This window comes from Moschus berezovskii, chromosome 22, assembly GCF_049115385.1.
Source record: "Moschus berezovskii isolate FMDL1 chromosome 22, NW_MosBer_1.0, whole genome shotgun sequence".
NCBI classification, from domain to species: Eukaryota; Metazoa; Chordata; class Mammalia; order Artiodactyla; family Moschidae; genus Moschus; species Moschus berezovskii.
This window is the reverse complement of record NC_142481.1, coordinates 62,471,958-62,494,614: the sequence shown is the minus strand read 5'-3', so window position 1 is coordinate 62,494,614 and position 22,657 is coordinate 62,471,958. Positions and strand designations below refer to the sequence as shown.

The 22,657-nt window shown below is 52.2% G+C and overlaps 1 protein-coding gene across 4 annotated transcripts in view; it reads left to right on the top strand.

Moving 5' to 3' along the window:
- ST3GAL2 (ST3 beta-galactoside alpha-2,3-sialyltransferase 2) overlaps positions 1 to 22,657 on the top strand; it is a 47,398-nt gene that overhangs the window by 2,760 nt on the left and 21,981 nt on the right. The window contains exons 2-3 of one of the 4 annotated variants that reach the window (XM_088830860.1): positions 8,534 to 8,660; positions 8,772 to 8,930. The exons of 1 other annotated variant lie outside the window; for it this stretch is intronic. The gene's annotated coding sequence lies outside the window, so the exon portion shown is untranslated. Of the gene's footprint in view, positions 1 to 8,533; positions 8,661 to 8,771; positions 8,931 to 11,432; positions 11,597 to 13,408; positions 13,917 to 22,657 lie in introns of those variants that run through there. 2 more of the 4 variants (XM_088830861.1, XM_055413163.2) reach the window with 2 other exon arrangements.

The window sequence follows — 22,657 nt, the reverse complement described above, 5'->3', positions numbered from 1 at the left end:
TTACAGGGCCTGAGCTCCCAGTCCCCCTGTAACTGCAGCAGACACTGTGCTGTGGCCATTTGAAGGAAGGACCCCCCTGCCCACCCAAAGGAGGACGTTTAGGCACCAGGGTTTTGGGGAAGGACATGGGGAAGCAGACCCTGAACCAGGCGTTCATCTGCCCTGTCCCTCAGACTGAGCAGGTTGGGTGCAGGCCATGGCTGCACACTGGACAGGATGCCTGGAACTCTCTGAGACAAACAGGAGAAACCTCTTACATTGTGCTTTAACTTTGCCACTCATTTTTTCACCTACTGTTTTTCAGGAGGTTTATAAGGCAGAAGTAGACCCAGGTGGGGTTACTAAGAAACAGAGATTCTCTGTGGGTCACACAACAGGCCCAGGGCTCATGATTTCAACCCGCCGAAAGAGCATCTGCTAACCCAGGAGCTGTAAGTAGCTGGAATGACGGCTGCTGTTCCCTGAGTGGTCACTCCTAGCCAGGCACCTGGCTGGATGTTCTTGCGTGCCGGCTCGTCACATTCTCACGGCAGCGTTGAGGGGTTAGCTTTACTGTCACTCTTTCACAGACGAAGAACTGAGGCTTACAGTACTCATGAGACTTGCCCATAAACTCAGCTATAGGTAAGTGGAGGCTGTGGAAGCCAGACGGGGTCTTTTTGACCCCGTGCTCTTTGCCACTCACTGTCTGTTTTGCCCAGAAAACCTGTAATTGGCCTTTGAGTTGTCTGCCCACAAAGCTTAGTGAATTTATTGAGTCTGGAACTCTGCCAGGTGTTGTGGAGGAGAGGATGACCAAGTCCCTGTCCACTGGGAGTGGGTTAAGACAGGTCCTCCGATGTCCACAGTGGGAGGTAGAAGGGGCAGCCAGGGGCTTGTGGGTTTAGAGGAGAGGTCATCCCCAAAAAGGGCTCAGAAGGGGACTCTGGATTGGGCCCTGAAGGGGAAGGCAGAGTTCCAGCAGTGCCTGCAGGCCAGGGAGTGTACTGGCCAGCAGGGGAAGGAGGGACCATAACGGCACTTTCAGGGCATTTTCCCTTTTGGTTGGAGCATAGGAGAGGTATTTTAAAAAGAAGTTTGGTTACAAGCAACACCTTGCTGACTTTGGTAGGAAAGGACTTCATTGGAAGGCTATGGGAACTCCTGGAATCTGAGGAATGACTTGAGACCCGAGTCCCCTGCAGGGTCTTTTTTCAAAAGCAATTATTCGTCTTTTTTTTTTCTAAATAGGTTTTTAAGAAATTATTTATTTATTTTATATTTGGTGGTGCTGGATCTCCGTTGCTGCGCGCAGGCTTTCTCTCATTGCAGAGAGCGGGGGCTGCCCTCCAGTTGTGGTACGCAGGCTTCTCTCGCTGCAGTGGCCTCTCGTGGAGCAAAGGCTATAGGGCATGCAGTCTTCAGTAGTTGTGGTGCATGGGCTTGGTTGCTCCGTGGCAGGTGGAATCTTCCCAGACCAGAGATCGAACCCGTGTACTCTGCATTGGCAGGCAGATTCCTAACCACTGGACCACCAGGGAAGTCCCCCTCCAGGGTCTTGGAGTAGGTATGTCAGGAGCCAAAGACCAGCCTCTTCAGGGTACCACTGGGGCCAGGATAACTCTGTTCCAGCTGTACTCTGGGATTTTGTCACCATAGATTGGGAGTCATCTGCCAGGGAGGAGATGTCTGGTTGGCCCAGACTGGGCCATGCCTCCTCCTGTGGCCAGGGAAGGGATGGTGACACAGTAGGCAGTCCCCCAAACTGTATCCAAAAATTGGAATTCCCAGAAGAAGAGGCAGTAGAGATTGCAAGAGATCAATCCCAGCACAGTGTTCAGTGAGGACTTGACTCGGCAGATAGCAGAGAAAGGGCTTGGTTCCGACAAGTTTCTGAGCAGGCAGAGGGCAGGCTGGTAGCAGGGCGTGGCTGGGTCATAAGGGGACAAGGAAAGAAGGGAGGGAGGAAATGGAAAACTAGTTAGGGTCCAGGTCAGAAGTAATGAAGACTGGAACTTGGCAGTCAAAATGGAAAGAAGGGACCGATTCTAGAGGACTATGAAGGTAGACATCTTTTGGAACAGAGTTGTCTGCGGTTAGACACTTCCTTGCCTGGGTGATGAGGTCAGGTCCTTTAGCTGAAGTGGGGCAGTCAGGAGGAGGAGGAGTTTGCAGGAGATGAAGCGTCCTTGCTTTGGAGGAGCTGTGTGCAGGACGCTGACAGCGCGCCTGGAAGCCTGGTTAGCTTGTTACTCTGGACTCCACGCTGCCTGCCTGAGGTTTGGGGCCTCAGCCCTGAGCGGGTGGAGCCCCACAGCCTCAGGGGCCCAGTTCCTTCTGAAAGCAGCTGGGGCTTTGTGGTCCGCGCTCAGCACGCCTGCATCTCTTCTTGTCTCTCCACGTCCTCCCCCTTCCCCGCTCTCCGTTTCCGTGCCCCCTTCCCCATGCCGCGTTGCCCCAGTGTCTCAGCCCTTACCAACTGAAGGAGCTGGCCCAGCTCTCTGGGGACCTGGGTTTTAGATTTTCCCCTCTTTTCTTTAGCAACAAGTTCTCACTATTAGGGCAGATATCGGCAAATGACATAACAGGCATTTCCTTCAGTTATGCTGGGCTCACTAGGGACGCCTGTGTGTGTCCCTGAGCAGCCATTCTGGGGCACCTCTTGGTGCTTATTTATAAATCATGATTGTAATTACAGTGTGTTGTCAGTCACACTTTCACGTTGCCATTGCAGACCTCTCCTAAGGCTCCAGGGCATAGGCTGGGCTTGGGGCCACCCCAACTTTCTAGCTGAGAGCTGGATCAGTTTCCTACTGCAGGAAAGGGAGGACTTTCCCGGTGGTTCAGTGGTTAAGATTCCACTCTTCCACTGCAGGGGGCTTGGGTTCAATCCCTGGTTGAGGAACTAAGATCCCACATGCCACTCAGTCAAAAAATTAAATAAATACATAAAAGGGAAGTGGGAAGGGAGCAGGGTTCTCTGTGAGGTGGGGCAGGAGGAGTGATGCTGAAGGGCACTTATCCCTGCAGGTTTTCAGAGAGGATCATCTTCCTGGGCTGAAGAGGACTGTCCCCCTCAGTTATAGCTGTTAGCATTCAAATGAGTGTGCTTTTTTTTCAAATTATTTTATATTGAAGGATAATTACTTCACAGAATTTTGCTGTTTTCTGTCAGACCTCAACATGAATCAGCCATAGTGGATGTGATACTTTGCTGTGCATGATTATGAATGCAGTGCCTGCTACCCGTGTACGATAAGGTGAACTAGGAATAAGAGAAATCTAGAGACAAATATGGAGAAGGCAATGGCAAGCCACTCTAGTACTCTTGCCTAGAAAATCCCATGGACGGAGGAGCCTGGTGGGCTGCAGTCCGTGGGGTCGCTAAAGGTCGGACACGACTGAGCGACTTCACTTTCACTTTTCACTTTCACACATTGGAGAAGGAAATGGCAACCCACTCCAGTGTTCTTGCCTGGAGAATCCCAGGGACAGGGGAGCCTGGTGGGCTTCGTCTATGGGGTCGCACAGAGTCGGACACGACTGAAGTGACTTAGCAGCAGCAGCAGAGACAAATATAATTTTTCCTTATTTTACTGTCAGTGCTAAATTTGTATTGTGAAATAATCATATTAAAACAAAACAACAGTTCTGCTATCAGATGTTGAAAAAATCCTCAAACGGCTTCTTCCTTAGAGGGGGATGTGACTGCAAATGAGGAAGCTCAGAGAGGGAAAGAAGTTGATTGACACCCCCCACTGGCTGCTGAGGTATGGCGGGAGTGGGTAGCACAGGCTTTTCATGCCTGGAGGGGCATCTCTTCCCAATTTGATCACATTTGCCCGTTTGCATCCTTTTTCCTTTTCTCCCCTTCTCTTCCTCTCTAGGCTCAGGGTGGGAAACAGGAGGGGGACACAGAAAGCAGCTCTGCCTGTGTACAGTTGAGGCGCGAGGCCCATCCTGCTCCTGAAAGGGGGCTTGGGGGACAGAGGAGACCCTGAGGGGTCGTGGCATGACCCAGGGACCCCAGAGAGCAGTCCTCGCCCTTGCTCTCTGAACCCTTCAGCTGTGGAGTCCCGGCACAGAGGGCTGGCAACACTCCCCACACTGGGCAGGTCTGCAGCCTTCTGAGGGAGAAAATCGGCAACAAATGCAAATCGCTAATTGGTCTAGAGGGGACTGCTCTGATGAGGGAAAAAATCAACAAGTTTTCCGTGTGGTTTAAAGGAATTTGGAGGGGCGGCGTGGGTAGTGAAGGGGGAAGTTGAGAGGTGGATTGTAGGAAGAGGAACGAGGGAGGGAATTGAGGGCTGGAGTGGGGCTTCCCCCTCCCCTGCCTGTGTCGCCCCGCAGCCCCACCCTGCTTCTCCACTCCCTCTCCCTTCTTCTTCCTGTTTTTATTGACATATAACATTATATTAGTTTCAGGTGTACAACATAACGATTCCACACTTGTATACTCTGCAAAACGTCTACAAGTTAGTTAATGATCTGTTACCACGTACAATTACTACCTCCTTCCTTCTTTGTGGGGAGGATCCTTTGTGTTTGCAAGGGACTCTCCCTGACCTTTGAGTAGAGTTCCCCCCAACCTCAAGTTCAGTTGAAAACAAAATACTCGTCATTTGATGCTGGTGGAACCAGAGTCGGGAGGAAATGAAAGTCTCTGGCCCTTGTGCTGTGTCCTCTGCCCGAGCAAGCGAGCAGGCGGGCAGCAGCCAGAGGGACCAAGGCTGTGCCGCAAGGCAGGGGAGGGCCAGGAGCCCGGTCCTGTCTCTTCTTGTGTTTTCTCGGGAGCCGTCTGAGGTCCAGGCAGCCTCCATGGGCTTTCCAGCAGTTGGCCTTCTCTCTGTTTCTGTCCTGTCCCAAAGGGCTTGGTATCTCCCCGAACCACACCTGTGTAGCTTCTGGCCAGTTCCTGGGTCCTCTGGCATGGCTCAAGAGGAGACCCCCAAATGTCACAGGTAGGGGAAGACAGGAAATCTTGAAAGGGGTTAGGAGAGTCATGGTGACCCCTGTTGCGGGCTTCCCAGGTGGCTCAGTGGTGAAGAATCTGCCTGCCAATGCAGGAGATGTCGGTTTAATCCCTAAATCAGGAAGATGTCCCTGGGGAAGGAAATGGCACCCCATTCCAGTGTTCTTGGGTGGGAAATCTCATGGACAGAGGAGCCTGGTGGGCTATAGAACATGGAGTTGCAGAGTCGGACTCAGCTTAGAAACTAAATAGCAGCAGGATACTCCTTTCAAGCTCTTCCAGTGTAGGGAAGCCAGCATTGGTACTTCCTTAGGAAGATGCTGTGAAATGGGTGCTGTGTGACCCAGGGCAAGTTGCTGCCCCTCTCTGGGCCCCAGAGTCCCCTCATCTGTAAATACAGAATTTAAAGATCTCTTCATGGATTTGCTGTCAAATTGTCCAGTAGGCTGGACAGAGGAATGCCATATCCTGAGTGGGGAGTTAGAGCTGGGGCCCCAGGATACCACCACGGGGTCCAGGAGTCGCTGAGAATTGGTCCGACCTTTCTGCTAACCAGTTGGACGTATTTAACAGCAGCCAGCCTGCTCTGGCCTCTCTCTGGAGAACTTGGGCTCCTGCAGCTAAGGGAGCTGCCCCCTGCCTCCCGTTGTCCTCATCCCCCTTCCCAAACGTTGCTCTGCCCTCTGTCCTGGGTTTAGGCAGAGAAAAACCCCTCCAGTCTCTCATCACATCCATCTCTTCCTATGCTGGCCACTGGTTAGGCTTTGGAGTGACTGTGTATAGGCTTTGTGTTTCTCTCTGCTCCCAGTCCCCTCACCTCCTTCCGCCTTGGGCTCTGCTTTAGTGAGAATTTCCCCCCAAAGCCAGCTTGGGGGGTTGGATCACAGGCTGAAGACGGGAGGTGCTGGGTCAGTAGCTCAGACTCTGGGTGGGCCTACTGAGGGCTGAGAACTCGCCTGGAAAGGAGGGTGGAGCAGAGGTTTTTAGGAGAGCGGAGGACAGCAGTGAGGCCAAGCCACATGTAGCGTGACGCGGAGGCCTGACCCGAAAGGCCAGGGGACTACAGGCCGGGGGGGGCCGGGGGGGCCAAGCGTAGGGTCTCGTTGCCCAGGAAGGAGGGGCAGGATGGGGGGGCTGGCCAACAGGCGGATCCCTGAGACTGCCCTGGAAGGAAGGGAGGCCCCGGCTCTCCGGGCTGGGCTGTTCGCACCGGGTTGTGTGCAAGTGTGGGCAGGGTTGTTAATGACTGTTTGTTCTCCACAGGCTGCAAGGCTGCCAAGGGTCAGTCCGATAAGAGGGAAGAGATAGACTCCTCGAGGTTTATCCTCCCGCCAGCTGCCTCCTTTCCTCTGGCCCCAGATACTGACAGGCTATTGTGGCCCTGCTCTCTCCCCTTCCTGACACATACCGTCACTGGCTGCAGCCCAGTTGGGCTTCCCCTGCCTGGCCTCCAGCTCCTGTTCCCATCTGGGGTCAGATGTAGCCTGCACTGGGGGAGGGGTCAGTCCTAGAAGGCTGAGCCAGTTCCGAGTCAGCCCTGAGGTGGGAGAACCCGGGGGGCGGCCAGGGCTCTGGACTGAGCAGTGACTCCTAGACCTGCCTGGTCCACGTTGGCCTCAGGGTTACCCCTGGCTCCACCAGCCAGGCCGTGGGGTCTTGAGGGAGCCCCACCTTTGCCCCAGAGCTTTGGGAGGTCTGGTTCTTTCTCTGAGAGGAATAGAAATGGGGATCTGATGGAACTTGTGTTTGGGAAGGTCATTTGGTCTGTCTGGAGAGTGAATTGGTGGTGAGGGGTCTCTTGAGTAGATCTGGGGCTTTAGCAGTTCAGGGGCTACTGTAGGTGGAGGATAGCAGTTCTTGGATAGAGAGAGAGTGGCAGACATGGAGGAAAGTAGAAAAGGGAGAGATTTAGGTGGAAAACCTGAGATGGACTTTGGCTGAAGGAGGCTGAAGGAAGGAAGGAGCATAGATGACTCCCAGGTTTAAGGGTCAGACGCTGGGAATACAGAGGGTAGTTCAGGTTTTGGGGTCTTAGAGTGTGTGGGTGAGTTTGGCATTGTGAGCAGGGTAAGTTTGAGGTACTGTTGGGTATGTGTAAGGTATCTCATCAGAGGGCTGGCTGCTAGAAATGAGTGGGATAGATGGGGAGAATTCAGTGTAGTGTCTGGCAGCATTCAGAAAAGTCAGACATGACTCTTAACAGGTTGAGAAACAGATTTGGAAAGAGTTTCTTCCCCCAAATCCATTGCCAGACAAGGAATGGAGCCTAGGGTCCCGACTCCCCATTGCAGTCCATGTCCAGGGTGGTCTTCTTTTGCCCTGACCACTTCAGCTGGTTCAGGGCCCAGCCGAGCAGCAGCCTCCCCTCCAGAGTCTTGCTCGTGGTTGGGGGACTTTGGCTGGGAGCAGTCCTGACCCCAGGCCACCCAGAAAGACGACATACATCAATTGCTCCCCCACCATCTGTGCGTCTGGGCGGTGTCCCCGGCCAGAGAGGGGTGTGGGTCCTGGCCAGGGGTTCCCAGAGTCACCACTGGGAAGCCCAGAATCGCTCTGTGCCTGAGGGCCCCTGAGCTGCACGGACTTATCAAGGGCAGGGTTTCAGGGCCAGTTTCAGGGCAGCCCTTTTGCACTATGTGGCAAGTGATACTGTAGTGTTTTTTCAAATTCTTTTAAATGAAATGGAAAATAGTTGTACCCATGTGCAAGGTTGTATCTGTTGGACTTCTTCAATTACAACAGCCGAAAGCCAGCTCTAAAAGTGCTTTGCTGAAAGGGAGCTGGTTGACCCATACCTGAGGGAACGGCTGGCCACATGCAGGGAAGGGGAGAGCTCAAACAACAGCCACCTCACCCTGCCCTTCTCCGTCATGACACCTTCCTTGCCCCCCACGTGGTAGAAGGTGTCTGCCAGCAGTGCAGGCCTCCGCCTTCTCAGCATCCCATCCCAGGACCGCCGTGGGACTCCTGGGTTCACTTGGAATTGGGGCCCTCACCCAGCCCTAGATCAAGAACTGTGCTGTGCTTAGTCCCTGAGTTGTGGCCGACTCTCTGCGACCCCATGGACTGTAGCCCACCAGGTCCATCTGTCCATGGGATTCTCCAGGCAAGAATACTGGAGTGGGTTGCCATGCCCTTCTCCAGGGGATCTTCCCAAACCAGGGATTGAACCCAAGTCTCCCACACTGCAGGCAGATGCTTTACCATCTGAGCCACCAGGGAAGCTCGCTGGCTGCATTTGGTGCTCTGATTGGACACAGAGATGGAAGTTTGAGGAGAGATGATTCTCCAAAGGAAGATGGGGTTGTCGTCCATTCTAAGGGCATCGTATATTGAGGTGATAAGCAGAGCTAAGTGTGCATGTCAGAATCACACCGTAGGCAAACTTACAAGGACTTGTTGCCATTTATTCACTCACCTTGTTAAAAACTGAATGCTGGAATGTAGAATGGGACTTCAGAATCACAGTCACTCCATTTATAGATCGGGAAGTGGAAGTTGAGAAATTTTCCTAAGATCCTCAAACCACTAGGTAGAAGCACTGAGTCCAAGAACCCAGGCCGTCTATCTGATTTGCAGACGGAGCCTTTTTCCAAGAGGAATGGCATCTTTACGGGAGGAGCTCCCTGCTGCAACCCCCGTGCCCTGGCTGCCCATCCACGGAAGTCCTGCATCCCCTGGACTGCAAGATAAAGAGCAGACACAGGTGGCTCATGGCAGATGGCCCCTTCCTTGTGGTGGCGCAGGGCCCACGTGGTGGATGGTGTTACACAGGCCTCTGTCTGGGCTGAAGGGGTCTTTCACTCTGCATGTTCAGCCAGCTCCCTTGGCCCGACTTGGCCTGCCTGTGCCCTGGAGCTGCCCCCATCCTCTCCCGCCTGCCTGTCATCTTGGCTTCTGAAGTGCCCACCTTCCCGTGTGTTTCCTGCTGAGGCCTTGGTGAGGACCTAGCTCCAGGGCTGCTGCGCTTCGTGGGGTGAGTGGGGTACTTCCTGCTGGACAGGGTCATGACCCTTCCTGTCTTCCCCCTTAGAAGACAATGCTCAGGACAGCGGTGCTGGTTTCAGGTACAGAGACGATTTTGGCTTCAGTTTGCCCGTCATTTCCCGTTTGTGGGGGTACGGGGGTTTGACCTAGCCTGGCAGAGCCAAGAGTGGGGTGTTGTGGAAAGAGCTCTGTGGGGATTCCCTGGTGCTCCAGTGGTTAGGACGCCACACTTTTAACTGCTGAGGGCCCAAATGCAATCCCTGATGAGGAACTGAGATCCTGCAAGCCATGTGCTATGGCCAAAAGCAAAGCAAACAGAACCCCACAGGATGAGACCACCACAAGCCTAGCAGAATGGCTAGTCTCCTGAGCTCTCTGCCGACTCAGCCTGGCCAGAGCTCTGTCTGCCCTGCGTGCCTGGCTCCCGCAGGCGCTCTGGCCCACCTGTTTCTGCCTGGGGCCCTGTTCTCAGAGATGGGCCAGCCTGGGCCAGGCCTCCTGCTCCTGCAGGCAGAGTCACAGTGCCTGTGCTCATCCCTGCCTCCTCCCCTCTGTGACGCTGAAACCCAGCGGTGCTTCACATGCGTAGTGCCTTGCAGCTTACAGTCATCACTCGCTGCATCTTGATGGTGACTGTGAGGTAAGCAGGGCAGCAGGCACCATCACACCCGTTTTACAGATGGAGGACCTGAGTACCAGAAAGGTGCGATTTGCTCAGACTTGCCAACTTTCAGATAGAGCCAGTCCTGGAACTGAAGTCCAGAGTCCACGGGACTAAACTCACAAACATGTGTTGAAGTGGGGCTGCCTAGTCTCTCCAGGCAAGCGGCTTGGGAGGAGGCCCTCTTCACAGCCCCGGTCACCCCTACAACCCAAGCTCCAGACAGGTACCATGGTGTTGGCCAGCCCCTGGTAACCCCAGGGCACGTAATTAAGCCAGTCAAGAGGTGTCCCTCCCTCGGGACTCTAGTGGTGGACCCTGGTCTCCCTATTCCTCCTCTGCATGTTCCCCAGAGTTCAAACCAGTAATGTCATGATGTCCATGATTACTGGACATCCTGACCAGCAATGTCAGGATGTCATGACAGTTATTATCTTAGCAGGGAGTGTATAACTCAGGCCAAGTCCAGAAGGGTCAGCCACTCTCTGCGGATGGGACTGGGGAGGGCTTCTTGCTCCCCAGCCTGGCTCCCCTCACCCCGGGGCAAGGGGCTGAGGCAGGGTGAGGGCAAGGCCACCTTTGTGGTCTTCACAGCAGCCGGCATTGCCACTTGGCTGAAGTGGTAAAACGGATTACCTGCCTAGCAACCTTGGGGCTCTTTCCCTGCAGGGGTCCTGCCTGAGTCACTCACAGTGTATTATCAACTCCTCGGTGACAAGGACGGTGGCTTAGCCGGAGCCAGAGAGGAACGGAAGCAGGTGTGCGCTGGTCTAGACAGTTTACCACCCACCTGCTCTGCCCCCTGGAGCTGACTCTTAGTGACTCGGGGTTAGTGTGGGCACAGGGCAGGAGTGCATCCCTGGGGGTTGGCGCTGGGAGTGCCTCTAGCCCTGGGCAGGGCGCAAGCTCAGGGCCTCTGACTGGATCGCACAGCTCTCCCTTTCTGCTGGAAAGGTGACTCCGGAGGACACAGGCTGAGCGAGGGGCCCACCCCTGGGCTTCTCTATACCTCCAGTCCCGGGGGAGAGAGACGACATCACTCCCTTTAATCTCCTGGTTCAGGCGTGGATGCAGACACCTCCTTTGGGTTTTCATTAACATAGCTGTCACAGGCTGACCTTTTCAAAAGGCATTAATAAATATAAAAGGAGAATAAAAGAAAGCTAAAGATAAGGTGTATGAGGAATAAAAACAGTCTGGCTCACAAAGGACAGGTTCCTGGTTTGTTTCCTGGGTTTTCGGGGTACTCTCCCCACTGGAGATATGCACCCCTAGCATGGAGTGCAGCACTGCATGCCTTTTTTCCAGAATCTCTGGTCTCCTAGCCCTGACCTGTCTCCATGGCTAAGGAGCCCTGGTGCCTGTGTCCTGCCTTGAGTCCTCCCCAGGGCAGGTGGGTCATCTCTTCTCGTTATTCCGTCTCTAATTGTGTCTGACTCTTTGCAACCCCAGGGACTCGAGCTTGCCAGTCTCCCCTGTCCTTCACTGTCTCCCAGAGTTGGCTCAGAATCCTGCCCGTTGAGTCGGTGATGCTGCCTAACCACTTCATCCTCTATCTTCTCTTCCTGCCTTCAGTCTTTCCCAGCACCAGAGTCTTTTCCAGTGAGTCAGCTCTTCGCATCAGGTGGCCAAAGCATTGGAGCTTCGGCTTCAGCATCAGTCCTTCCAGTGAATATTCAGGGTTGGTTTCCTTTAGGGTTGACTGTGAGGGAATGTGGCTCCTTCCCAAGGTCCCCCAGGGAACTGGCACTGACAGGGCTGTACCTGTAACAGTGTTGCCTCATTTATCCTAAATAAACCTTGTAACAGGAAGGCATTCTCTTGACACAGCACTCAGGCCCCAGCTTAGCCCATGAGCCGCTGCAGAGGGCTGGTGGCTCCTCCAGCATCTGGTCTTGGCAGGAGTTACACACGTCTCACCACCTGGCTCCTTCTTCCCACTGGTCAACAAGACTAGAAACTGATAAGTTGGCCTGGCTGATGAAAGTTTCCAGGTGAGTTGGGTGAAAGATTGTTCTGGTTTAAAAAACAGCAACACCGAACACTTTGAAGTCATCTAGTCTTGATAAAGGAGATAAGCACCTGACCACAGATCAACGTTTCTGGCCCGCCTCCTGCCTGGAATGTGAGTGGTGCCTAGATGGGCCTCCACACCCCACACTGCTGCCCACCCGCATGCAAGGTGGTCCCATTTCATGCCCGGTGTTGAGATGAAGCCACAAAAAAATCAAAAGAAACCACCACCTGGTAAGGAAGCGTGGGGGCAGGGTGGATAGAACATGGGCGGTTGTCTGCAGCCCACTGGCCCTCTCTTGCTGAGGCTGGAGCCATTTAGAGAAATTTGCAGCTGACAAAGTAGGCCTCTGTCCTGCAGCCCTGACTGTACCCTTCATGATGTTGCCTGGTTCCAGCGCCTCGGCAGACTTCCCACCTGGGTGGCTTGGCTGGGCCACGAGGACTGAAAGGTTCCAACCGAGGTATCCCGCGGGTATCCCAACCAAGGGGAGGAGGTTGGCACAGTCCTGGGGCAGAGGACACAGCCCTGTTCTCACTCGTAGCTTCTAGTGTGGTGCTGGCCCGAGTGGAGAGTGCGTTCCTTACCTCCCCCCGAGCTGAGGGGCTGGAGCAGCCCGGAACTGGGGCTGCTGTTTTCCCGGAAGCATTGCTTCTGGACTGTCACATCCCAGGAGCCCTGTGAGTGTTCCCGGGGCCTGGAGATGGTCCCACGGGTCAGAGCTGCGGGCCAGGTCCATCCCAGTGTGACCCCAGGAGGAGCTGGCATCTGCCCTTTGGTTGCTGAGGGCCTGCAGTCCTGCTGAGTCGTGCGTGTGCCGTGATGACACAGACCCCAGTCCTGCGGCTGCCTTGCCCACAAAGCATCGGTCGCCCAGCCTCCTGGGCTCCTCCTGCAGGGTCACAGTGCTGGTCCTTTAGGTTAGGACCGCTTTTCCAGCATTCTCTCCTCCCCTCGCCGTCCCACAAGGGATCCAGGGGTAGATGCTGGAGTTTTACATTGAATTCTTCAACTCTGAGCCTGGGCCAAGGCCTGGCTGGAATTGGGAGTCACGGAGATGGTGGTCTGGAAGCTTATAGAAGCACAGCTGCTCCCTTCCCTGGGTGTGCACTGGCAGGACTTTGCAGACCCTAGCGCAGGCCTTCTCCATCAGCGTCTTCAGCTGGCCAGCCTCCCCAGGCTTCCGGTGCCAGGGGTAGAGCCCCGTGCCCGGTGCAGGCTGGGGAGGGGGCGGACCAGGGCGGTGGGGGAAACAGAAACACCAGTCCTGTCCCTGCCCCGGTGGTGAGGGTGGCAGTGATCAGATGCAGGATTCCTGCGGTGCCGTCTCAGAGGGCTGGTTGGAAATAAGGGAGAGAACGTTTGCCCTTTGTGCCCAGCCCCTGGAGCTTCCTTCTAAGTCTGCATGCCCTTGCCGGCAGTGCTCCAGGAAGCTGTCAGGGTGTAGCTGGCCAGGTGTTCCCCCAGCTGGTCCCCTGTCCTGTGGGTGCACACGTTGGGGAGATGGAGGTTGGTTACCTGAGAAACTATCTTTTCCTCTTCCTGTTCACTCAGTTCTGGCAGGGGCAATGGAATGCCGTGAGCCTCTCTTCTAAACACTCTCTCAAACCTACACCTGCCTGCCCACCCCAGGGCAGAGGGTGTGTGTGCATTTGTGGGAACCGGCGTTGAGAAGGATTGGATTACCCCATGTTCCTGAGAAAAGCAGAGTGCTGTCTTTCATGAGCAAGAGCTGGATAAGAAGCATTGTCCTTCTCCCCAAGGTCTGGGAGCTGAGGATCTGGCTCACACCTTCCTTCTGGAAGCCCTCAGCTCTGCCTGCCATGCTTGGTTATGCCCCGCTAAGTGGTCTGGGGTAGGCCGTCCCCAGCTCCATCCTCTTTAGTGGCGAGGCCAGCAGCTGGTCTCTAGGGTTGGCTGCCCTTGGCGTACCCTTGGAAGGGCAGCTCTCCTAGGGGGAGCCTGGCCGTCAAAACCAGGGAGCCCTGGGTGGAGGTGGACCAGAGGGACTGGTGGAGCCTCCTCAGAATGGGATTCCCATTGCTCTGCTCCTTGAAGGAGCAGGAGCTGCAAGGCCAGAGAAGGAACTTTGCTACAGGGTCAGTGATGCAGCTGCTCAGGACGGGGAGGGCTGGGCTCTTCTGTGCCGTCTGCTGCTCCCACGTGCAGGAGATGCTTGTTGAACGAACACATCCTCTGCTTTGCTCCTGAGATCTGAAATGTCCCCTGGACACCCAGACAAGGTGCAGAAGGAAAAGGAGCGCCCGGCAGCTTCTCTGCAGCTCTTCATTACATCTCTGGTATGACTGGGATCTGAATCGCAAACCGTGATGAATAGCTGAGCCACCTGGCACTTTGAACCTTATCTTTAAAGGCAATCAGAGCAGACTCGAAGCACCCTTGTCCCCTGGCCCTGGTAGGCGGTGAGGTCACGTTTAATTGCCCTTGGGAGGCAGAGCTGGGTAATACAGTCTAGACCACAGGTCCTCCCTCCAGACTCCTCTGACTTGCCCCAGGCCACCATTTATCCAGTTACTCATCCCACTCCCTCTGCCTCCAGAAGTCCTCACAGATCTCTTTCCCAGTCTCTTACCTGCCTCTCCCTTTCTCTCTTTTTCTCTGGTGAGGGAGACTGCCACATAACATTCAGGATCTTCCTCAACCAGGGATGAAACCCATGCCTCCTGTGTTGGCAGCGCTGTCTTGACACTGAGCTGGCGGGGAAGTCCACCTCCTGCTTCTCTTAATGTCAGAGGCTTTCAGCCCTGTGAAGAAACCCTCTTATTAGCTTTGTCTTTTGTAGAATCTTGCTGGCCATGGTAGGCGGTGCGGTCACATTTCATTGCCCTTGCCAACGTGTGTCTAGAGAGTCAAAGAGGTGGCCAAGTATGGGATGGGCCTCAGTGAGCTGTTTAGAACCAGCTTAGGGACTTCCCTGGCGGTCTAGTGGTTAAGACCCCAAGCTTCCAAAGCAGTGGGTACGGATTTGATCCCTGGTTGGGGAAACTTAAGATCCCACATTCCACACAGCACAGCTGAAAAAAAGAACCAGCTCAGGGCAGGCCTGTGTTGTGAATGTGTGATGAAGTCAGGTACCAGGTGACAGGCTCCATGACCCACAGGCTCTGCTGCAGGATGGACACAGCGTTCCTTACTGCGCGGCCTGGGGGTGAAGGTCCACGGGGCAGACTGGCTCTGAGACCTCAGGCCTCTGCTGCCCCACTCCCACCTCCCCAGAAGCTGCCACTGTGGGGGTCGGAGGTTGGGCAGGCAGTGCCTTTGCTTAGGTACAGAAGGGAGCCCTGGAGCAAGACTTTTGGGCGTCCCGGCCTGGGAGGCAAAGGCTGGGGTGGGGCTGAGGGTGCTGAGAAACCCGCGATGCCTCTCCAGGGCCATGCCGGGCCTGGGGCTGACCGAACCGTGGCCCCCACCTGCCCAGTCTGGGAGCACAGGCTCTGAGCTGGGAGTTTTCTGGCTCTCGTCCTTACAGAAACCCTGCCAGATACGAGGTATCTCCCATGTTACAGAAAAGGGCTTGGATCAGAAAGGTTAAATAGTTCATAGCTGACAGGTGGCAAAACCAGAATCTGAAGCCAAGTTTTTTAGGTGCTTTTTTTTTTTTTTTCCATTTTGGAAGGCTTGACTGGGAAGGACTCTGAGCTGGGGTGGGCGGTCGTGAGATCTGACAAGTCCTAGCTCGAGAGAACTTAGCCAGCAGCCTGTGGTTCTTGGGGGCGGACCAGAGAGAGGCTCATCCTAGCAGCAGCCCTGGTGTCTCTGCTGGTAGAAACAGGAGCAGGCTGCCTCTACCATTCCTCCCATCCAGGCAGCCCCCTTAGCTTTGACGCAGCCACCTTTCTCCTTGCCTCTGACTTGTGAAATCTGGTTTGTACCTGAGGTCTCATGTTTGCTGGTAGTCTGCAAGAAGTCAGAGAAAGCTTTCATTTCTGGAATGTCACAGCTGAGAGAGTGGGGGCTGATTATAATTATCATTTCCCTTCGCACATTTACACAATGATTTGTGAAAGTGGTTTCAAAGCATTTTTCATTACCTTTATTTCTTCTGCTTCTTACAACCCTGGGGTTATATAGAGAAATGATATTCAGTTTGAACAAATTTAAAAAATTTTTTATTTTATATTGGAGTCTAGTTGATTTACAATGTTGTGTTAGTTTCAGGTGTAGAGCAAGGTGTTTTTGTTATACATATATCCCTTCTTTTTCAGAAAATCTTTTCCTGTATAGGTTATTATAGAATACTGAGTAGTGATCCCTGGCCTATGTAGTAGATCCTTGTTGATTCTCTGTTTTATACATAGCAGTGTATATATATTGATCCCAAACTTCGAAATTATCTCTCCCCTCTATGGACAAATATTTTTTGATGCCTGCCATACAAAGGCCAATGCTAAGTAATGAATTAAATAACATGTCTGTGTCTTTTTAGGTTTTGTGTAGGATCTTAATAAATGTGGGCTAGATTTGGCCTATGGTCCAAATTAGCTCATAACCCTAGAGGAATGGGCATGGTGAGAGATGAGGCTTGGGAGGGTGGCCAGGTTTAGGGAGTCTCTGGATGCTCTGTGAGCCTGACCTTGGCCGTGTGAATGAGAGTGCTTGTTTCCATCTCATACGCTTTTAAATGCAGGAAGGTGATGTGTTTAAGTCTGAAATGCCACATGGCTAAAGAGGCGATTGAGATTATAGGTCTGGAGTCTAGGGTAGAGGGGCAGGCTCCTATTTGGAAGGGGCACACAGACAGGCAAAGGAGGAAAAGAGCTGAGGGCGGAACCTTCAGAATCCATTAGCTGCTGGAAAAAACAAGCGGTGGAAGGGTCTGAGTTAAGAAGGTAGGTCACAGTGGCTTGGAAGTCAAAGTGATCATCAGCAGGAAACAAACAGGAAATAATCAGAGAGGAAGGATAGGGGGGTGTGGGAGAGCCTTCCTTTGGTTGTTCAAGAAGCTTGACCTGGAAAGAAAAAGTGTCTAGCTGCCTGATGATAGCCCGGACTAGAATTTGGCTCCCAAATTCACTGCTGTCCTGGTGTAATTGAGGCTAAAGGCTGGGCCTGCTGCAGGGCGCTGGGGTCTTGAAGGGAGTCAGATGGGCCTTTCATCAAGAGTATCCATGTGGCTAGTATGCAGGTTTCCCTGGCCAGATAAAACACTGAGAGATGCTGAAGTGGTGTGGAAGAGGGGCTGAGGGCATGGAACTGTGTGTCTGCCCACCCCTGCAGCCACGCCACGGTGGACTGGGATGAAGACAGGGTGGGGATGAGAGAGTTTCGATCAGCTTACCGCAGGCTATCTCAGTCAGCTTCCCTCAGTGTCGCGGCTGGAGTTCTGTGAATCTCATTAGAGATGGTTCGATATGCCTTCTTGGGAGACTGGTGTCGGCAGGGAGTCCTAGTTCCCTGGTGTGAATAATTTAATCCAGCTCATCCAGTCAAGACGCAGATGTATGCTCTAAACACAGCAGTGACACATAGAAAAGACAAAGTGCTGAAAACACTGTCATATACTCCCCCTCCCTCCCCACATACAATGATAAACATCCATGTAATGAGAAGTGGAGCTAGAACACAGGAGAGCAGGGCAGAAGCTGCAGCCCTACTGGTCTCAGTCTGAATGTAGGCAGAAGCGACTGGAAATCTGCAGTAACATCTCTGAAGTGCTCCACACAAAGCATGGAATTAGAGCTGGGCACACTGCTGGAACCCGGGGGCTGGGAAACTGGTGGTGTTACCCGTTCCCTGGGGCTGTGGCTTATCATGAAGATGCTTACCTAGGCACACCCCAGTGTCAGAACCCGGATCTAAGCTGAGATAGTGCTGCCAGATGTAATTCTAGACCAGGAGACCCAAAGGACCTGGGGAGGCAAAGGTGAAAACCCTTAGAAGGTGGAGGGATGAGCTTGTATACTCAGAAACATGTGAGGAGGGAATTCCCTGGTGGTCCAGTGGTTAGGAGTCTATGCTTCCACTTTAGGAGGCACAGGTTCAGTCCCTGTTCAGGGAATTGAGATCCTACATGCTGTGCAGCCAAAATAATTAATTTAAAAAATCACAAAGATGGTGACCCATGTTTGGGTCAGCCTCTAAAAAAAAAGTGAGGAAAACTAATATGAAAAAAGAACAGAAACAAAGAAATATTTACCCTTGAAATGAAAATAACAGTATTCAGAAAATACCTTTAATGGAAATAGGTTAAGGATTGTCAGATTAGGCCAACAAGAAACTCATTAAAGAGAAGAAAGGGGAGTCTTAAAAAAACAATAGGTGAATATGAAAATTTTAAATTAAGAATTCTAGCATTGAAAAATAGTGTAATTAGAACTTGAGACAATGGATAACTGTTGCCTGGACACATAGAAATCATGAATTGGACACTCATGCTGAGGGATTAATTTAGAATGCGGGATAGACATGGAGAACAGAGTGACAGGCCTTAGTACAAGTCTAGTAGGAACTCCAGATACGAATCAAGGAAATGGCAGAAAAACGTTTGAAGTGATAATGACCGAGAATTCCAAAACTGAAGTAACAGCATGAATACCAAACAGAATGCTGCTGCTGCTCCTAAGTCGCTTCCGTCGTGTCCGACTCTGTGTGACCCCATAGACGGCAGCCTGTCAGGCTTCCCCATCCCTGGGATTCTCCGGCAAGAATACTGGAGTGGGTTGCCATTTCCTTCTCCAAGGCATGCATGCATGCTAAGTCACTTCAGTCATGTCTGATTCTGTGTGACCCCATGGACAGCAGCCCACCAGGCTCCCCTGTCCACGGGACTCTCCAGGCAAGAATACTGGAGTGGGTTGCCATTTCCTTCTCCAACCAAACAGAATAAATACCTAGATATAATACAGTGAAACTGCAGATAAGAATAAAGGGAGCAGAGTAACTTATTACCCTCCCCCCAAAAAAAGAATAAAAGGAAAATATAGGAATTCACTGGCGGTCCTGTGGTTAGGACTCTGCACTTCCACTGTAGGCGACACGGGTTCAATTCCTGGTTGGGCCACTTAAGATCCTGCAAGCTGCGTGGTGCAGAGAACGAGAACAAAGGGAAAATATTAAAAGCTACCAGGTGGGGGGACTACCAGAGAAAAGAATTCAAGGAAATGACAATTAGACCAACCGACAATATTTCATCAGCATTAAATGCCAGAGGTGATAGAAGACTGTCTTAAGGAAGCTAGAATTATATATTCAGCTCTCATTCAAGAGTGAGGTGAAATAAAGATATTTCTGGACATGCTAAGACAGTTTTTAACAATTTATTTTTTAATTGAAGGATAATTGCTTTACAGAATTTTGTTGTTTTCTGTCAAACCTCGACATGAATCAGCCATAGGTGTACAGATATCCCCTCCCTTTTGAACCTCCCTCCCATCTCCCTCCCCAGCTAAGACAGTTTTATCAGCTGTAGATCGTGACTAAAAGTAGGTATACTTTAGTAAGAAGAAAACTCGGGGGAGGGAGAAGATTGCTAGCACCAACATCGAGTGCAGAAATTGACATAGTATGTTGATAAATTTAGCTGTGGAATGTATATTCAGATAATTCAGTCACCCACAGTGACTTAAACTCCAGAAAATATTTCATAAGCTTATGATTAGAAATGTGGATTTAGGGAGTTCCAGGGTTGGGGCAGTGGTCTAACACTGATATGAAAAACCCTGGGTCATTCCATTGTTCTGCTCTGCCATCTTAAGGGTGTAAGATCTTTCGCCTCATGGCTGAGAGGTGGCTGCTACAGCTCCAGGGAGCACATCATCACCCTATAACTTCCCAAGCAGGGGGATGCTAAGAAAAAGGAAGCTTTCTAATGTGCCTCTCTTTTGGGAAGAAGAATCTTTCCAAGAAGGCCCCAGCAGATACCTCCTTATGTCTCATTGGCCCGAGCTGGTTCATCCCTACACCAGTTCCTGGTAAAAGGGAACAGCCTTACTGTGGTTGCCTGTCCAGGCTTGCCTCGTCTTCTGGGACTGGGTTCTTTGCAGCCTGAGCCAAATCAGGACTCTGTTGGCAGGAAAGAAGGGGGAGTGGCTGCTGGTAGGCAACCAACAGTGTCTGCCACAGATGGCAAAACACACAAACAGGGATTCTGTGTCTAGTTTTTTTTAATTTTAAAGAAGGAAAACTAAAATTGTTGACCACATTAGCAAGGTAGAGTAAGGAAGGGAATACCATTCTTAAATCACATCAGGTTTCTGCCTTGTGCAATAGAACAGTACTACTGAAAACCTTAGCCCTCGTTAGGAAAGTGTATTATGCTAGCAATTTAAGATAGCCACTAAAAGTGGAAAGAAGAGGGATATAATTTCCAACTCAGGAGGGAAAGAAGTGGTGGGAGTAGGGATAATGTGTCAATCCAACAAGGCAGGAAAAGGAAAAAGAACTAAAGGAAAACTAGTAAAGAGAAAACAGTACTACGAGCCCAGATGCATCAGGGTAAAGGGTTATACTGGGGTGTTAAACAACTACCAGATAAAATGCAAATAAGGAGTGGTCTGAAGCCTGGAGAGACTGGTCAGTGGGCACAGGGCTTAACAGGAACCACCCTGGCCTTCGCTGTACAAGTGATTCTATTCTTTAAATAACTTGTTTATTCCTTGTGCTATATTCTGGCTTCTCCTCAATTGTTTCTGTCTGGCTTTGCCTTGCTATTGAGATAGTACTGTTTTTCCAGATCGCTTCCTGCCTACTGTAGATACATATAACAAAATCCTGGACTCCGTCTTGCCACGGGACACCAACACACCACACAGGAACTCCTTTAAGGGCAGGTGTGGTGCGGCGCCGAGACCCTGCGCCCCCCGCCCCCTGTCCCACTGCTTGCCCGTGCCCCAGGGCTCAGCATCCCTCCCTTGGAGCCTGTTTCTTAGGGTGCACCATTGATCCTCTCGCAGTGAAGACTGATGGTTTATTTCTCCCGGACTTATTGGAAAGTTAGCCAGGCTGGAAGAGCTGTGTTAGCTCTTGCTTTCTGGTTTCCTGGCTGCCAACTCTGGACAGCGTCAGCAGTCCTGGAGCTGAGATCTCAGACTGGACATCCAGTCAGAGTGAGGTGTCCTGCAGTAAGACGGGCTCCTGAAGCAGATGCTGCCGGAGGAGTTGTAACTGGGGAGCGAGGGGGCTGAGTCACTAGGATAACTGAGGGGTCTGTGCCAGAGACTGGTGCTAGTGTGTTGCAGTGGATGAGTTCAAGCAGCCAGGCAGCCTCTGCTAGCAGAGGTCAAGCTAGCAGTTCTCAGATCAGGGCGTGGGCTCCAGTTGAGTGTGAAGGGGGGCTTCGGGTCCCTCCCTCCACATCTTGACTGACCTCCCCGGGCATCTGTTGTTGCCGCACCCAGGAGGCAGGCAGTTTGCTGGGTTGCTCGGTGGTTAGGTTCTGGGACACAGGGAGCGCTTTGATGATTGTACCCTAGTAAGTGGGGAAATCTCTGTAAGGAAGGCAGTGAGAGCCTGTGGAGGGAGCCCTGGCCTTGGAGCCATCAGCCCTGGAATGGCATTAAAGCTCGGTCCCTCGCCGCCTAGCTGACCTCGTTTGGCTGTCTTGGGACTTCTGTGAATATCGAATGAGAGGCTGTGCCTGTGAATGCTCAGAAACGCAGAAAGCATCACACATGTGAGTACTAATCTGTGGCTTGATGCCTTTCCATTGAGGCTCTGGGACACATCATTAGGCCTTGTGTCTGGGTGGAAAGAGTGAGCTTTATCAGAGTCTCGAGCTGGGATTTTCTTTCCTTCTCTCCACCCGCTTCAGCTTCAAGCAGCCTCCCTCCCCCCAGCCTCTGCTCCTTATTTTGACGTTTCTTTTCTCTGCCTGCCAAGAAGATTGTGTTCAGCTGCGCTGGTCTGAGGCTGTGCTATCCTGTGCTTCATTAGGTTAATTCGATGGCTTGTCTCCTGGGAACGGACCAGAGACTGGCTCTAAAACTGCACTTGCCTCCAAAACCCAGTTCCCACTGTTCTCCTTTGGGGCTGGCTTTGCTGCTCAGTCCCATATGCCTGCTTTTCCTTTCTTCCACCTGCAAGCTGGCCAGGGCCTCCTTTGCCTTCCCTTGATTCTTTGTATTGGTGTAGTTGTTCAGGCTTTCATCCCCTGCTGGGTAGAAGACTCTAGGGGAGACCAAGGCTGCCCCCGACCTTCTGGATTCTGGTCGCCAGTTCCTCTGTTCAGCCTCAGCATCTTGAGTTCAGCCAGCCTTTCAGGGGGCATTTATCATTAAACGGTATCACCAGATTTGCTAACTTTGCAACCAGAGCCCTCTTGGACGACCCTAGCATTGCCTTGCTTCCCACCAAATCCCCATTTCTCTCCTCTCTTAGAGGATTGCTTCTCATCTATTTTTGTAAATCTGCAACCCCAGCTGTAAAGGCCCATCACTCCCCGTGACTGAGCCCGGGCCCTGCTTCACCTCCTGCTAGGCTGGTAAGCCCTGTCCATGTGGGACTGGCTCCCCCAACCTGCTGCCCTGTTCCTGCTGCTCAGGACTTTGCTTCTCCATTAACCTCTTTTTCCTGCAGCATTAGCTTCTCCCCCTGCTGAACCATCCCCACCAGTATACAAGCATTCCACATCTCGCATTCCACTTTACCCTATGCCTGGTTTTTGGTAACACCTTTATTGAGATGCAACTCACATAAAGTTCACCCATTTCAACTGTACAAGTGACTTAGTTTTAGCCTAGTCACATGGTTGTGCAATTTTAGGCCACAAACCATTTTAGAACATTTCATCATCCCGTTCATAGTCCCTCTGCACCTCCTCTAACCCCTAACCCTAGGCAGCCACTGCTGCTGCTGCTGCTAAGTCGCTTCAATCGTGTTCGACTCTGTGCGACCCCATAGCACTAATCGACTTTAATTCTGGACATTTCCCATAAATGGAATCACATCATAGACAGGCTTTTGTGTTGGGCTTTTTTCACTTAGCACCATGTTTTCAAGGTTCATGCATGTAGCCTGTGTCAGTGCTTTGTGTGTATAGCTAAGATTCCATTGTATGGATATTGGACATTTTATTTATTCATCA